Source organism: Lethenteron reissneri, unplaced genomic scaffold, assembly GCF_015708825.2.
Source record: "Lethenteron reissneri isolate LAM-NWPU_2019-01 unplaced genomic scaffold, ASM1570882v1 scaffold_112, whole genome shotgun sequence".
In the NCBI taxonomy this organism is placed as follows: domain Eukaryota; kingdom Metazoa; phylum Chordata; class Hyperoartia; order Petromyzontiformes; family Petromyzontidae; genus Lethenteron; species Lethenteron reissneri.
In genome coordinates, this window is record NW_026890805.1 from 235,539 (window position 1) to 240,781 (window position 5,243).

At 52.4% G+C, this 5,243-nt stretch overlaps 1 pseudogene; it reads right to left on the reverse strand.

Moving 5' to 3' along the window:
* The window catches only part of LOC133361502 (zinc finger protein ZFP2-like), a 34,849-nt pseudogene that overhangs the window by 29,554 nt on the left and 52 nt on the right, over positions 1 to 5,243 (reverse strand).

The following is a 5,243-nucleotide window of genomic DNA, read 5'->3' on the forward strand; positions in this document are numbered from 1 at the left end:
CGAAATTATGCAGTTAACGAAAATGAATGACTAAAAATACTTCTTCATTGGCGAAATTATGCAGTTAACGAAAATGAATGACTAAAACATTTATTATTCATGTAACTCGACGGCAGCAACTGCTTTGCACGATCAGTTGATATTGAACGCACCACCTCGAAATGGCAACCCTTTTTGGAACGCAAAGATAATTTTTTTTTTTAAAGTCTTATTCGTGTGCGTGCTGTGTGTGCGTTGTCCCCTCGTAATATTAATTGTGTCGTTAGCTTGTGTGGTGTAGGAGGATACAAACAGTGGCCAGAAGTTTTCTCTGGGTTGGGCGTGGCCGCCGCGAGCCTCTCTTACGTGTCTCTGCTTGTGACGTCCGAGTCGTGCTGCTCTTGCGCTCTCTCTCTCTACTGCTAGATGACGAGTTGGCACGACGCTCGGTGACGCCCGGTGACGTCCGAGTCGTGTTGCTCTTGCGCTCTCTCTCTCTCTCCACTGCTGGATGACGAGTTGGCACGACGCTCGGTGACGCCCGGTGACGTCCGAGTCGTGTTGCTCTTGCGCTCTCTCTCTCTCCACTGCTGGATGACGAGTTGGCACGACGCTCGGTGACGCCCGGTGACGTCCGAGTTGTGCTGCTCTTGCGCTCTTTCTCTCTCCACTGCTGGATGACGAGTTGGCACGACGCTCGGTGACGCCCGGTGACGTCTTGTCTGTTTACACTGGTCTTTGGTAGGTGTGCCCTCAAACACACGGCGCATTCGATGGTGCTGTCCTCTTCCTCACAGCCGTTTGACCAGGCTTTCTCCACTGCTTCGCGCTCTCTGCTTTGCACACTTGGTCGACGCTTGGCGATCTCCGCCCTTTTACAGGTTGACTAGCTGTACTACCCGGCTTCGCCCGGGACTTGTATCCACCACGACCGGCCGCCTTTGTCTCCCCAGTGGCGATGTTAATACGCCACACCAGTTACTCGTTTTGAGGCAGAGTCCCTCCCTCACCATTCTCCCTCCCTCACCACTCACGCCCGGCCGCCTTTGTCTCCCCAGTGGCAATGTTAATACGCCACACCAGTTAATCGTTTGAGGCTGAGTCGACCTAGGGGAGGTTCAAATAATCGTCACCGGTGGTGGCCGTGAGCGGGAATCGAACTCGGTTCGCCGGGTTTGTAGCGCAGCGTAGCGTTAACCACTACACCCACCGCTCCTCACACACCACACACGCACAGACACAACAACAACAACCGCCATTCGCCACTAAGTGGCGGTGACGTCACCACGATGCTTGTGCCAGGCCAAGTGCACCTTGAGGCCACGTGAAGTGTCGAAAGCCCGCTGGCAGGAGGTCACGGGGCAGACCCAGGTGCCACTGGTCGACTGACCGAGATGACCGAGATGACTGGCTGATGCACCACCTGTGCCCCCTACTGTGCCAACTTGCTGTGCTTTAGCCACCCGGCGCTCCGCTCGTTGTTGTGAGCGTCGCTCCTCCGCCCTCCGTTGTTGTTGGAGGGCGACTGCCTCCAACTGCCCAGTAGCGTCCTTCACGAGCCTCCTCCACTGAGGCCGATCTTGACACCGCTGGTACCAGTCATCGGCAAGTCCACTCAGCTCCACGTCCTCCTGTACCACATCACTCCATCTCTTCTCCAGCCCGTGCCGCGCCCGTCTAGCCCCCTCGATCCGGCCGAACAAAAGCTGTTTAGGCATGCGGTGGCTGGGCATGCGGGCTACATGACCCAGCCAACGCAGCCTTGCCTGCCGGAGGAGCTCACTGATGGGACTTTGCCCAGATCTTTCAAGGATTTGTGAGCTCCTCACACAATCCAGCCTGGTTAAACCCAGGATGGATCGTAGGCAGGCCAGCCTAAATGTTTCCAACCGGCGAAGATGCTCCACCAGGGGGGTCCACGTCTCGCAAGCGTAGAGAAGGGAGGGAATGACCGTGGCCGAGAAGACCTGAAGCTTCGTGCGGAGCGACAGACCAGGTAGCTTCCACACAGCGTTACGCAACCGATGAAAAGATATTGCCGCTCGACTGATTCGGAGTGAGACCTCTGCTGATAGACTGGAGCCGGTCATAAGCATACTGCCCAGGTATGGGAAACTCTCCACTCTCTCCACAACTGCCCCATCACCAATTGGGAGTTGTGGGGGTGGAGTGTCCGATGGTACAAAATACCCAGGCAGGTGCTTGGTTTTGGTGGGGCTGATGGTAAGGCCCCACCTCTTAGTGGCACGCTCCAGTCTCAGCAACAGCGCCTCCAACTCCTCTTCTGAATGAGCAGCTATTACCAAATCATCGGCATACATAACGTGGTTGACCAATAGGGAGCCATCCCTTGATCGCACCCGGGCGTCGATCAGCCTCCCATTATATCTGTACCAAACGCACAGACACACACACAGACACACACACAGACACACGCAGACACACACAGACAGACACACACACACACAGACAGCACGCTAACCACTACACTACCGCTCCCCACACACCACACACGCACACACACACACACAGACACACACACAGACACACACACACAGACACACACACACAGACAGCACGCTAACCACTACACTACCGTTCCCCCTACACAACACACGCGCGTGCGTCCATAGGTACACATACACGCGCTTGCTGCAGACACACACGACTGTGAGGGTGCGTACGACAGTAAACGACTGAAATATTAAAGCGGAAATGCTGCGCGAGGAACGCCTTAGAGCTGCAACACATTTGTGTAATGCGAGCGTAATCACACAAACACATACAAAGACATACACACACATACATGCACACACATACACACAAACACATACACACACACACAGAAAAACATACACACACATAGATACAAACACACATACATACACACAAACACATACACACACGTACATACACACATACATACAGACACGCAGACATACACATAAACACATAAAAAAACGGACATACATACACACACACATAAACACACACACATACATACACACATACATAGAGACACACAGACATACACATAAACACATACACACATAGACATGACCCGGCTTCGGCCGGGACTTGGATCCACCACGCCCGGCCGCCTTTGTCTCCCCAGTGGCGATGTGAAAACGCCACACCTGTTACTCGTTATGAGGCTGAGTCCCTCCCTCGCCACTCTCCCTCCCTCGCCACTCTCCCTCCCTCACGACTCTGTAGAAGATGTGAAACTTTTATGAATTTACCTTAGATTCGCGTGGTGGGTGTCGAGGCCTAGCACCGTGCAGAGCCTCCCGCCTCGCCTAATTTTCCCACCCGGCTGACGCTGGGTACGGGTGCCGGTCCCCCCCCCCCCCCCACCCCTAGCGCTCGAACAATACTGAGTAATGGCTGTTATTTAATTAATTACGGAGCCTATGAAAGTGGCGAAGGCGTGGCTAGCCGTTGGCAGGGGCAACCGCCGTCCAATGAAACTGCAGCCCTTGGCGAAAGCGTCGCTAGCCGTTGCCAGGTCCAATGAAAGCGGCGAAGGCGTCGCTAGCCGTTGGCAGGGGCAACCGGCGTCCAATGAAAGTGCGTATGGTCCGGAGACACACAGACACACAGACAGATTCACGATTTTATATATATAGATTGCTTGTCGTCACTCGTCACTCTCTCTGCTCCGTGCTTCCCTTGTTCGTGCAGCTGCCAGCTTCACTCGCACTTAACTTCGTTCTGCGAGAAGCGACACCGGATATCGGCATCGGTGTTTCGTGTCCTCACGACGCTCCGCCAGCCGGAGCACGGCTGAAACCCAGCCCCGACCCAGGTTGAACTCAGACTTCTGCGACTCGAACGACTCCTCCTCGTTCCATCACTTCTCGAGGCACAACCGCCCCAGCTCTCTTGCGAGCCCCCGTCGCAACGCTGCGTCGCAAGCCGAGTTGCGAGACTGAGCGTGACTTGGACAGATTGCTCTCAGGCGGTCACTCTCTGACCCCTCGTCGTCCCATCTCTCCTCGAGGCACGATCTGCCCCAACTCTCTTGCGAGCCCCGTCGCAACGCCGCGTCACACGCCGAGTTGCGAGACTGAGCACGACTCAACCCAGACTGCTTGTTCGCTGTGTCTGTGCCTAACTCAAAACGTGACTCCCTTCTCTCTGCATTCCTTGCGAGCGGGCAACAAAAAAAAAACACAAACAAAGCGAGAAGAAGCAGACACCCCCGCGATCCCTCCTCGCGACCTTTCCTAACCCTCCAAGCATTCATGGACCATCTGTTTGTGCTGCGGGGAGACAAAGGTGGCCGTGCTTAACTCAAACACGCGAGCACCCTCTCCTCTCTCCGCGTCTCTTGCGAGAGAAAACAAACAATGTCAGCACAAACCCCCCCCCCCCCCGTGACCTTTTTGCTCCCTCCTTGCTTGTCAGACCCCGCTGGAAGACAAAGGTGGCTGAGGAGATGTTTGCAATACATTTATGTGGTCCTGTGTGTTACATTTATTCTTGAATTATATTTTATGAGTTCCTTCGGTCTCAGTATCGGGGTTATCATTCGTCTATGTTTAATGAATATTCTTAATGATCCTCGTCACATTATTATTTTGGGGCTTCGCCAAGTTTAGTTCTCCAGAGATTGGTGTTTTATTCTGAGTTATATTTTAATGTCCTGAGGTTAAGCGTAACTATGTTTCCACTTAAGCTTTCTGGAATTCGTACTTTTTAGTTTTTAGGAATGTCGTGTAGGTAGGAAACATATACTAATAATAAAACAATTATTGTTTGTTGGTTAATTATCTTTGTTAAGTTTCTACTTTTCGGTAAGGAAAACGTTAAGAAAACGCGAGTTGCAACCGTTATTTACTCTGCACCTTATCTGTACATCTCCAGATGTCTTGGGAGGCTAGTCCATACATCTTGTGTCCATCTGGATGTCTATGACCTTTCTGTGACCGAATTCTCAACATTTTAACCGCCCTCCATGTTTCATGGATTCCTGGTGTGCTTGTGAGGAGAAGTGAGTTGTTTTCATTGTTTAATAAAAAAAAAGATATATAGATAAAATAAAATATAATAAAAAAAACTGTTTTTTTTTTTTAATTGTTCTTAATAAAAAAAAGGGTATAGACACAACAGCGGACCGCCAACAAAAAGCACAACCCGCGGCAACCTCCCCACAAACCGCCAACACGAAGCGCAACTGCGGCATGGGCAAGAACCCCATCAGGGACCGCATAACCGTGACGCCCCCCCCACCCCCCACGAGAGCCGATAACACAGGCCAA